This window comes from Rattus norvegicus, chromosome 13 (assembly GCF_021556685.1).
Source record: "Rattus norvegicus strain SHRSP/BbbUtx chromosome 13, alternate assembly SHRSP_T2T, whole genome shotgun sequence".
In the NCBI taxonomy this organism is placed as follows: Eukaryota; Metazoa; Chordata; class Mammalia; order Rodentia; family Muridae; genus Rattus; species Rattus norvegicus.
In genome coordinates this window covers 56025031-56037321 of record NC_141546.1, presented here as the reverse complement: position 1 = coordinate 56037321, position 12291 = coordinate 56025031, and the positions used below count along the sequence as shown (strand labels likewise).

At 36.2% G+C, this 12291-nt stretch overlaps 1 pseudogene; it reads right to left on the bottom strand.

The window, feature by feature from the left end:
* Nucleotides 1–5165: 5165 nt before the first annotated feature.
* On the bottom strand, nt 5166–7128 carry Hspa8-ps24 (heat shock protein family A (Hsp70) member 8, pseudogene 24; annotated as a pseudogene).
* Between the last annotated feature and the right edge of the window lie 5163 nt (nt 7129–12291).

Here is a 12291-nt window from a genome sequence, read left to right as displayed (position 1 = left end):
TTGTGTTAGAAAATCTGTTGAAATATTATTGCCTGAAGCCACATGCAAGCTAATGAGCATCAAAGGCATATAGGGAGAATTTTACTTCATAAAATATATTTAAAAATTTATTTCATCTACTTATTGAGAAATGATTCTGGTAATATTTTTCTTTTCTTGTATATTTATTTTAAGGATCTATTTGTACCTATAATTAGGTTTTTCACTGTAAATATGATTCTTAAGTTAATAAACCATACTCATAAAAGTGTATAATTGTATGCATTATCTATAACAAATGTTAAAATTCTGTAAAAATCATTTGTATTTAATTATTTAATCCTCTTAATCAGGTGCTTTGTCAAATTAGTGTTATTTAATTTCACATTTCCAATCTTTAGAAGTTTGCCTTGCTCACTACCAAAGATAGGGATCATGCAAAAGACAACAGACAACAAATTGTCTAAAATGAAATACAATAATCTCTGGAAATCAAAGACATGTTGAAAAATATAATTTATGCTCTCTCACTCTCTCACTCTCTTTTTCCTCTCTCTATTTCTCTCTGTGTATACGTCCCTTTGTGAGCATGTGTTTTGTGTTGTGTATGTGACTTTTGGGCAAGTAATATATAGAATTTCCCAATGTGATTATAGAGATACAGCTAGGACTGCAAATGCTAGGCTAACTGGAATCTTGGAAGGATATAGGATTTATACTACAGAGGCTCTGTGATGATCTGTTTAAATACATAATTTATACAGTACAAAGCTCAGACCGGTGAACGGATAAAGAGAAACCTAGAGTAATGTGGATTTCATATAGTTATGATAAATGAATTTCAGTTGAGTAAGAACGAACCTTCTGAACCAACCAAAACACATGTATGCATGTGTGTATGCATGCACACACACACACACACACACACACACACACACACACACACACCCCACAGAGAGGGGGACTGGAGGAAGGGAGGTAGGAGAAGGGAAAAAGAAATAGAGGTGAGGAAACAAAATTGATGGTAATGGGGGCAGAGCTAATTTCCTGAAACATACCTCCCATATTATTAAGTGTTTAAGCAGGAGGTGGGATGATTTCTTTTTTTTTTTTTTTTGGTTCTTTGGGGTGATTTCTTTTAATTTCCAAAGTTTTGCTTAAAAAGATTGATCCTTCAAAAGATCATTCACAAGGAGGAACAGAATAGTGGTTAGATGCCATTTTAAATTAGGAAAAGAGTTTTGAATTATTTATAGAAAATATATCCATTTCTTTCTCTTTTGAAAGAGTAATTTAGGAGCAATATATATGAGAGGTAAAAATTAGAAGAAACAGATAGGAATTATGAAAGTCTGCTCTAATGGCAGAGGGAAAAGACACTTTCAGGATGAAAGTTGTGTGTGCCTGCAGAAGCATTTGCATCTCAATTGCATTCAGAAAAGCTAAGAATGCTAACACCATGGTATATTTGAAATTAAAAACATAGTAAAATGGAAAGAAAAGGAATAAAGAAATTTTAGTTCTTTTTGAAGATACCAAAATGATGGTTTTGGTATGTTTTTAAGGTATGGTTGTATCAAAACTCTGGAAGGTGTACAGACAACCCATGTATCTTAATGGAGATGCTGAGGTTAAAATTAGCTTAGAATTCTTGGAGCCTCTTTCATTGGATAAAAATAAATATTTTCTAACAAAAAGAGTTATAAATAAATATAATATAAATGTTCTTCTTTAAATATTCACATGATGGTAATAAAATATTACACAAGACACACCTTGTTACTGTGTGACTATCATAATATTGACAACTAACCTGACTCTACCCCTTGCCTCATGATCTCTACTGGATCACGTGTCAGTAGCAAAAAGAGATGCAGTGTAAAAATAGTTAAAATCCTCTATCACATATACACATGCATTGAAATATCATTTTAGCTCACGAATAGGAATAGCATTTATGTTTCAATTGTCAGCTAAAATTCATTTTGTTAAAATTTTATTCATTCAAATTATTTTATGGTTTGAGGTATATTTTCTCTTTGTGAGTCTATTTGTATTAATTGCTGTTATATGGATATATTAATACATAATTTAATCTTCTCAGTCTGTATAATGTTAGTTCTATACACTTTCTCAAGGCTGACCATTTAATATTCTCTAACCAATCGGTGTGCTCATTCCTGGAGATAGTTATTTCACCTGTTCTCTGTATTCCTTACTTGCCGGCAAGTGTGTGTGTGTGTGTGTGTGTGTGTGTGTGTGTGTGTGTGTGTGTGCATGTGTGTATGCTGGGTTGGGTTGAGGCATTGTGTGCTTCTTAATGAAAATAAATAATCATGATATCATCATGACAAATTGTATATTTATCTAACAACACCATGATAATAAAAACTAAATAAAGCAAAACACAGATCATTTCAAAAGTAAAATTAAAGTGCAAAATTAGTTTGCCTTTAAATTTTTTCTTTTATTTGATATATAATTTTGAGATTAAACAATTCTTCAACTCTCTTCTGATATCATGACCTGTTACTCTTTTTTCCTTAAACCTGTTCAACCTCGAAGGGGAAGCCCTTGGTCCTGCTAAGACTGAACCCCCAGTGAACGTGATTGTTGGGGGTAGGGTGGCAATGGGGGGAGGATGGGGAGGGGAACACCCATAAAGAAGGGGAGGGGGAGAGGTTAGGGGGATGTTGGCCTGGGATTCGGGAAAGGGAATAACACTCGAAATGTAAATAAGAAATACTTAAGTTAATAAAAAAATTAATAAAAAAGAACCTGTTCCACCTCTAAATCCCATTAGCTATTTGCATTGTGCATATCACCATGGCATTTCTGTGGGGAATTTCACCCTTTTAAGATCTATTGCAGGTATAAAATACCAATTTTTCACTCTAAAACAAGCCTTTAGATTCCAAGAAACAAATTTTACAGTTGAATTAATAATGTAATGATTACACAAATATCAAATAGATACCTTAGCAGCAATGAAAAATATATTCAGTTTAACTCACTACATAATTTACTGAATTATTCACTTTCATGGTAATTCAGGGTGAAGATAATAAAGCCTTAAGGATAATATTATCTTATATATGGAAAAGACCCCATGCCAGCAATGGAATGATATCCTTAGACTCAAAGAATCACATTTTTCCATTCTCCTTTTATTTGTTTATTCTACTATATATTTGTAGATTGCTATTTCAATAATTTAGAACATTTTCTGTATAATTTTATTATGGAGACAATTTGTTTGTAACATTATACCTTATTACACACATTTCCCCCTTTTACTCTTTTTAAACTAATTATTTTTTTAATGCCTACATAGAGGAATAGAAATTTTTACAGAGATATGATATCCCAAGGCATATTTGTATACATTAATCATTAGTTTATGCTGAAAATGTTAAAAATCTCTCCTTTGAAATGTATAGTAAATATAATGATTCATAGTTATCCTGTTATTCAAAAAAGAAATCAGAACATCTGACACTCATTGCACTCTAATTTTCCACTAATAAACTCCATCACTCCATCACACCCTGCTTTCCATAGCTGTTATAAACAACATTGTGCTCTCCATTTCCATTACATCATCTTGGACATATGAGTGTGATCCTGTAGTTCTTACCATTCTACACCTATACTCTTGGGATTGAGATAGTAATCCTTCCTTCCATTTATTCAATCACAAATGTATGTGCCATACTTCCACAGCCATCAAAAGGGTGGCTACCTCTACCATTCTGAATACTTCTTTCTTTTGATTTATTGTAGGGTACATAAAAACAGTGTTATTTGGGCTCATGTATATATAAAGATATTTGAGTTGTATGGTGCTTGGAAAAAAGTAAATGCAGTAATGTCAAGGGTGCGTTAAGACTTTGAGAAACTGTGACTTTTCTTCCCCTGGTTTTCCTCTCTATAGAGTTCAAAGAGTACTGACTTTCCTAAAGCTTCAGTTGTTCAGATGTTGTTGTGTTCTTTATTAAACCTTTTTTGATGAGTACCTTCATCCTAAACCTTCACTCCCCCAGGTTCTCTGTAAAATAGCACAAAAGTAACAGAATTGAAGGAGAGTTCTCCAGCAAATTTCACAAACACTGGTTTTCTGTGCATGAAATCCTAACAGCAATCTGTCTAGTGCTTTCATTTTTTGGTTATTATTTACTTTGTGGTATTTTGTTAAAATCCTCAGTCTTGAATGTAATTCTTTTTCACACTTCATAATTTGCCCTGACACTTATACAAGAGGAAAAAACAAATAATTTTTTCTCACCTAATTCTATAACCAACAAATATATTTTCATATTTAAGTAAATTATGTTGAAACCTGAAATCTGTTTTATAGCTCTTCCTGGGATATTTGAAATATGCTGGATATGAGAAAAAGATTTGTGGATTAGTTTACTTTAGTCATCGCCCAATTTAATACAGCATTACATATGTTGAACAGTTAAAAATTTCCCTGATGTTAATACAGAACATGTGTTTCTCACTCAGCATTATTAAAATATCTGTAATATGTTTCAGAGTTGATAGTAATATAAAGTACTGTTATTGTTTTCTTTTTTCCTCTATCACCAGAAAAGATATATGTATGTATGTAATATGTGTTATGTAAAGATATATGAAATATATGAATATATACATATATTTCAGTTTCCAGAACCATGTGACTATAGCATGGACATCCTTGCTAAAACGTTTAGTGCATTTTCTTATCAGCATTATAGTCCATATATATTAGGTCTTTCTAGAACTTTCTTGAGTTCTTCATCAGAGGGAGAAGATTGCATAGTCCTGCAGTGATTTGATATGCAGGGCATGTTGGTACCCATGGGGGCCTTCTCTTCTCAGAGAAAAAGGGAACAGGGGAATGGGAGAGAGGAGTGTGAGGGTGGGACTTGCTGGAGAGTATGAAGAATGACTGCTATTGGAATGTAAAGTGAGTAAGTAAATAAATTAAGAAATAGAATGTAAAATAAAATAAGATAACGTAAAATAAAATGTTAGAAAGGGACCCAACAGGGATCTTGCCCAGATCTACCTTGATAATTGTCTGAGAAAAATATATATCACATCTTTGACATATTTTTTTCAATTTAAATAGTTTTTATTATTCTGTTACTTGTTTTGTGTCCCTGTGGAACAATGCTATACCCTCTACTAGGCCTGACTCAATCCTCCTCTTCAATGGTGGGGTTTGAAGAAGCACCACAGACGGAGGTGCTGCTCCATCAGGGAAGCCACCAGGCGTCCCTCCAGGAACGCCACCAGCACTCTGGTACAGTATGGTAATGACAGGGTTGCAGACGTTCTCCAGCTCTTTCTGCTGATGCTCAAATTCTTCCTTCTCTGCAGTCTGGTTCCTTCAGCTGATGATTTCATTGCACTTGCCAAGAATCTTCTGTTTGTCCTCATCATTGATCTTGCCTTGAAGTTTCTCATTTTCAACAGTTGCTTTCCAGTTGAAGCCACAAGACTCCAGTGAATTCTTGGAGGAAACTTTGTCTCTCTGTTTCTCATTCTTAGCTTTGTACTTGCTCTTGATATCCTGCTTCCTCAAGTGGCCTTTGTCATTGGTGACAGCGATCTTTTTCTCCTTTCCTGTGCTCTTATCTACAGCAGAAACATTGAGGATGCCATTGGCATCAATGTCAAAAGTAACTTCAATCTTAGGAACCCCACTGGGTGCGGGAGGTATGCCTCTGAGCTCAAACTTTCAAGCAGACTGTTGTCACTGGTCATGGCCCTTTCACCTTTGAAAACCTGGATGAGTACACCTGGCTGGTTGTTAGAGTAGGTGGTGAAAGTCTGGGTCTGCTTGATGAGAATGGTGGTATTGTGCTTGATGAGTATAGTCATGGCTCCACCAGCATTTCAACACCATGGGAAAGAGGAGTGACAGCCAAGAGCAGCAAATACTCATCCTTGTCTCTACAACACCATGGGAAAGAGGAGTGACAGCCAAGAGCAGCAAATACTCATCCTTGTCTCTACAACACCATGGGAAAGAGGAGTGACAGCCAAGAGCAGCAAATACTCATCCTTGTCTCTAGATAGAAATGCTGCTTGGACAGCTGCACCCTAGGCAACAGCTTCACTGGGGTTAATGTTCTTATTCAGTTCTTTTCCACTGAAGAAGTCTTGAAGAAGTTTCACCTCCGGGATTCTGGTAGATCAAGCCACCAGGACTAAATTATGGATCTGTGACTTGTTTAGTTTGGCATCTCTAAGGGCCTTCTCCACATGGTCCAGTGGATCTCGGAACAGATCAGCATCCAATTCATCAAATTGAGCATGGGTATTGGAAGTATAGAACTCAATTCAATCATAAAGAGAATCAATCTCAATACTGGCCTTGGTGCTGGAGGAGAAGGTGTTCTTGGTCTGCTCACAGGCAGTGCAGAGACAACTCTTGTGCTCACTGGTGTTGTGTCTTTGCTTAATCTTAGCAGTGAAGTGGTTGACCATTCGGTTGTCAAACTCTACTCCACCCACATCGGTGGAGCTGTTGTTTTGATTTAAAAAAATTCCATTCTCAATAGTGAGGATAGATGTCAAAAGTGCATCCTCCGAAGTAAAAAATCAGCATATGCCTTTTATCTCCAACCTTCCTATCTAAGCCATAAGCAGTAGTCGCAACAGATGGTTCACTGATAATTTGAAGTACATTGCAACCAGCAATCTTTTGTTGCCCACCACTGAGAGTCATTGAAGGAAGCTGGCACTGTGACCACAGCATTGGTAGCAGTAGTTCCTATGTAAGCTTCTTCAATTTGCTTCATCTTTGTCAGAACCATTGAGGACACTTCCTCTGGGAAGAAACTTTTTGTCTCCCCTTTGTATTCAACTTGGACCTCGGGCCTGCCTGCATCATTCACCACCATGAAGGGCCAGTGCTTCATGTCAGACTGAACAACAGCATCATCGAACCTATGATCAGATATTTGCCATCAAAAACTTTGTTGGTCGCAAGCTGATTCTTGACTGCATCCTCAATTCATCACTTTGTGTCGGTGAAAGCAACATAGCTTGGCATGGTGCAGTTACCCTAGTTTCCACCATACCCTGCTGGAAGACACCCACACTGTTGTAGGTGGTACAATGATAAATGGCAACTGCAGGTCCCTTAAACATGGTTGCTTGCTTGTAGGCCTGGCTGTGCTGACAATGAGACCACACAAATGCCCGAGAACTGGCTCTGCTTTCAATGAATATTTGCCATCTATAAACTACTTTCTCCCCATTAAATATTTTTTTCCAAATATCTTTGGGAACATTACAGCTGAAAGGATTATGAGATTGTTGGGATGGAACTAAAAATGCAAGATTAAAAGTGTAGAGAAAAGGTGAATGGCCCCAACATAGAAATAGTCTTTGTATTTATAATTTATAATTAAGCATCAGTAAATATATTGAATCACAATTTTATAGTCATGCACATTGAGAAATTAGCAATTATTATATCGACCTATGATCTTTGGTATAGGTAATAAATATGTTAAATGAAGTGCTTGATAAGATACCAGTTAATTCAGAGACCCATAATGGGCCAAAATGATGCATATTAGAGTACTATACCATAAATGAGACATCGGTCCTTGACTCAAGCAATATTATGGATGTGAGGAAAGAAAACATGAAAAACCCAGACAATGGGAAAGTGTTATAGAGTGATATATTTCAGATGTGCCATGGCCATTATAACCATGTTTTCACTACAGCTTTGGTTAATTGCACAAAAGCAAAATAAAATGGGCATATCATTAATTAATGCATCATAGAATGGAAAACATGCAGCAGACACTCTACTCCTTGAGAGATGTCACTTTCTTTAATGTCATAGGCACAGATATCTTTTCCATGTTCTAATAAATGATTTACATGTCAAGTTATACAAGTAATTCTACTTTAAAAGGGTGGGGCACAAAACATACAAGAATGTAGGAGAGTGAAAAGTAACTATTAAGAAGAAATGTTTCATCTTAGAAAGAAGAGGAGGGGGGAGCTTTTTAGAGTAGAAAACGAATCCATTTTATTGCATATATGTGCTAAATGTTTAAATAATAAAAGAATGTGTATAAAATGTAGAAATTTTAAAGTAGAGTGTTATTTATAAGTCTGAAAATCACTGAATTATATAGATAGATTTTTAGTGGTTATTTTTTAAAAAAGTAGCCAATAATTTAAACCACTGTGAACCATACAAATGTGGGTAATGTGTGGTCTGGGAAAATAATGCCCACAGGTTTAGTAGAAATACGATTATCCTGTGCATAAACAAACACTTTCATATTGGATTCACATAACACAGAACAAATTACAACACACAACTGTCACATTAAAGAGGCCAAAACTTCTGGCTAGCTCATTCCCACAAATGAATACTAATATTGTCTAAATGGACAGAGTAATAAACTTGCTTCAACATTTTATTTTATACCCAAAGATTGGTGCATTTCTCGATCCAGAAAATAATCCCTAGCATCACTCAATCCATAACATCACTTTACCACACAAAGGATATCTCTCAGTAACATACCATACTATGCTCTGGCTTTTCCATACTGTCCACATTTCCATAATGTTGCTTGAGCCTCAAGTCAGTTGAGTATCTCTTGGGAGTGCATGGTGATTAGCAAAGGACCTATAATTGGTCAGTAGGAAGTGAATAAGAGACTGTAGAATGTTCGGCTCTAAATTAGAAATAGGATAATGCCCTCTTACCAAGGATCAGGATTCATTGCTAAGTAGTAAGCCAGATTAATTTTTTTTTAATTTTCCATACTTTAATTGGTTACTTTAATTGTTTACATTTGAAATGTTGTCCCTTTTCTGGTTTCCCTTTTGAAAGTCCTCTATCCCTTCCCCTATCCCTTGCCTATATACTCTCCTCACCAACCCACTTTAACCTCACCAGCCTAGCATCTCCCTTTGTTGAGGCATCAAGCCTCCATAGGACCAAAGGGCTCCCCTCACATAGGTGCCAGATAAGGCAATCCTCTGCTATATATGCAGCTGGAATCACGGGGTACCTCCAGGTGAATTGTTTGCTTGATGATTTAGTCCCTGGGAGCTCTCAGGGTCTGGTTAGTTGGTGATATTGTCTTCCTATAGGGTTGCAATCCCCTTCAGCTCCTTCAGTCCTTCTCCTAACTCTTCCCTTGAAGTCCTAGTATTCAGTCAGAGTACTAGGCATCTGTATTGCTCAGGCTCTGGAAGATCGTCTCAGGGTACCACTGTACCAGTCTTCTGTTAGCAAGTTCTTTTATGCATCATCCAGAGGGTCTGGGTTTGGTTTCTGCAGATGGGATGGATCATAGGGTGGAGTACTCTGGATGGCCTTTCCTTCAGTCAGCGTTCCACTCAGACCCTGTATGTTTTTTAAACAGGAACAATTCTAAATTAAAATTTTTGAGATGGGTGGGTGGCCCCATTTATCAACTGGGGCCTTGCCTATCCACTGGATATGGTCTTTACAGGTTAGAATCTTATCTTCTGCATTGAGTATTTTGGTTAATTTTATCCCTGTTGTGTCCTGAGAACCTTTTGCTTCCCTGGCATATGGGACTTTCCAGTGGCTACCCCCAGTTCCCCATCCTCCATTGCTACATACCTCTGATCAAGTTTCTGACCCTCTGAACTTCTTTGCTGTCTACTCCAACATCTGATCCTGCCCCCTATTATCCTCACCCTCCTCTCACCTTTCTATATCCCTCCTCTCCCTACTTCCCCTAAGAACCAGAAGTAGGGGCTATCTGTATCTAAATAGCATTTGCTAGAACTCACAAGGGAATTAATTGTATGAATGAACTTAACTGTTGTAATTGCAAGCATGAACAACAGAAGCTAGTGCCAGCTTAAATCACAATATGGTTATGGAAGAGAATCATTAAGTTTCATCCCTAACAAGGAAGCTTTTGGCCATTAATGTCTACAGAGGAATAGTCAGTTTTCTTTAGAAATAAAATCTATGGCAAGACTCAACTGAAACCCAATAGGAAAGAGCCTCTGGTTTATGATAGGGCTATTTGGGTTCTAATGGCTTAGGCCTTCTTAGCCTTTCTATTCTGTTGCCTACATATCCTGGGGTCCCGACTGCAACTTGGGCTTTAACTGAATGTCTTTGTGCAGTAGCTTCTGGGGCTGTTTTGGCAGGCTGTCCTGTTCTTGCACACATTGTACTGCCATCACAACTTGCCAGAATCTTGACCTCCATGAGTACTCACCCTTACAACCTTCATACTTGGAAAACCAGTAATAAAAGCCAAAACTGCCAAGTTCTGTTGTGGCAAACAAAAAAATGTAATGATCATAATTTAATATAGTATTATTTGTTCATGAAAAATTGTTCATATGAAATTGGTATATTATTAAATAGTCATTTTTGTCTTCTGTGTGTAGCAGACTGATCTCAACTAATTGAAATACGGAAAAGTCGAGATCTGCTGTGAGAACTGAAGGAAACCCAGTATCTGTATTTGTAAATTCCCTCCACGTGAATCTCCTCATCAACTGAACTCTGAATTTATTTTAAAAAATAATAAATGGATGCTGACTCACAAAAAAATAAATAAAATCTATGAGAATATATGTTCTTGTATATTTTCTTACAACCATAAACATACAGCTGGCAGAAGGGAGTTTTTTGTAGTTAAAAATAAAAGCACATGAAGTTTGGAGGAAAATAAGGTGTGGGATAAGGAGATAACTAGAAGATAAAAATTAATGGGTCCAAATTTAATACACACATGTTATATATCAGAATGAAATGAGATCAAATAAAAATTACAGACTTTTTATGTCCCCTTTATAAATAAATATTTATTTATTATCCAATTTGTAAAATTTGCAGTAACATAATGAAGTTCTAACAATCATTTGAATAAGTGTAACTTTTCAACAATGGAGATAAGTGTAAAACAAAAAATCTCAGCCAAGATAAATACAATAGAAATTAAACAGAAAGAAGCAGATGAAGAAAATTCTCTCTCTCTCTCTCTCTCTCTCTCTCTCTCTCTCTCTCTCTCCCTCTCCCTCTCCCTCTCCCTCTCCCTCTCCCTCTCCCTCTCCCTGTTCCTCTACCTCTCCCTGTCCCTGTCCCTCTCCCTCTCCGTTTTTTCCCTTTTTTGTTTGTTTATTTGCTTGTTTGTTTTGATTTTTGAGATAGGGTTTCTATATGTAATAACCCTAACTATCCTGGAACTTTCTTTGTAGACCAGATTTGGTTAGAACTCCCATGGATTGTAGCAAAGATTTTCAAGTAGTTCCAGATTAAAATGTTGAGCAACATCAAGCTCTATGATCATATAAGGGAATGCAACAACAAAAAAAAGAGCATCACCAATCTTCAAAGTAAAGATGATGCTTTCATCCTCCCCGCAGTAGTAGGCCAGGGCATAATTATCAATATGCTTAATAGAATTCAAATGTTGGCTCAATTATATAATTATGCTTGAAAGTGACAAGGAGCATTCCTGAAACAAGATAATAGGAAAATTACTATGTGTCTTAAGACATGCTTCTTTTGATTGTCGTAACAAGCTTACCAAGACATTTCTTTAAAGATCAGCAAAGTATAAATATGGTTATTCCTTATGTGCAGATAGTGGTCTTTACTCAAATTATGAAGCTTTTATTATGAATAATGATGCAAATCATAACATGCTTCTCCATGGTAAAGGAACGGCTTGACTTGCAACAATGAGGAATGCTTCATTTTAACTTGGCAGAGCATATACATTGTTAGCTATTGGTGTACTACAAATTGGACCAAGACTCAATGAATTAATACCTTTGCTCCTGTCATGGCTTAACCATGCACCTTGTATTGTGTGCTCTCAGAAGGCTGCAACAATATAAGCCAATACCTGCAGTCTGTCCTTTTATCTCTGACTCAGCTAAGAAATGTACTCACTTAGTACTTGTTCTTTGCATAGTTTAAGAAGTGATGGCCTAATTTCTCAAATATACCAATAGGACTGAAAGTGGAAGATGTTTTCAGTTTCCTGTAATATTAATTTTTATCTTAAAGCTAAGGCTACCAAGAAAATTCTGCACTGGCAAGACAGACAGATATCACAGGCTTTCGTATACTCCCAAAGATATGTCATTTTCACATTCTATTATTGCTGGTAGCTGTAACTTAAGAGACATCATGATTATGTCATGATTACTAAAGTTTTGTCATATGTGCTGTCATTGAATTATGCTTATTTCATACTTAAAACCAAGTGGTCATATAACTTAAGAAATGAATATAATTATGAAATAGAAGCAAACATATCCAGTTTTAAAAAA